This window comes from Antrostomus carolinensis, unplaced genomic scaffold (genome assembly GCF_000700745.2).
Source record: "Antrostomus carolinensis isolate BGI_N321 unplaced genomic scaffold, ASM70074v2 scaffold36142, whole genome shotgun sequence".
Classification (NCBI taxonomy): Eukaryota; Metazoa; Chordata; class Aves; order Caprimulgiformes; family Caprimulgidae; genus Antrostomus; species Antrostomus carolinensis.
Window position 1 is genome coordinate 7,814 of NW_010299554.1, and position 423 is coordinate 8,236.

Here is a 423-nt window from a genome sequence, read left to right on the forward strand (position 1 = left end):
ATATAATTTGAGTATTGTTGCTATCACAGAGGAGCTGTACTTTTTGTAAGAGTACTACAATATGATGGTCCTTTTAAGTCTGGTATTGTACAGATCTTGATGAGATAGGGAAGGAGCTCACAAAGAGCTTAAATGTGCTTGAAAATATATGTGAATGAGAACTGTTTTCTACCCTATGAAAGTAAAATTAAATGGAAGTAAGGTGAAGGTGGGAATCCTTATTTAAAACTGGAACTATTTAAAGATTTGAACTCTTGAGTAGTTTGTGGTATAAATTCACGTATATTTTGCTGAATAGTCTGTGTGTTAATAATGAAGAATATTCCTACTTTAATCTTGTTCTGGATACACAGATAATTTAGCTTTAGATTCTTAGAGCTAGTAAAGCACGTTTACACCTGTACCTCAAACTGCAGAGGGAAA

At 33.1% G+C, this 423-nt stretch overlaps 1 protein-coding gene across 6 annotated transcripts in view; it reads left to right on the forward strand.

Annotated features, from left to right (window-relative positions):
- Window positions 1-423, forward strand: part of MAPK9 (mitogen-activated protein kinase 9) — a 19,484-nt gene that overhangs the window by 3,827 nt on the left and 15,234 nt on the right. The window lies entirely within an intron of this gene.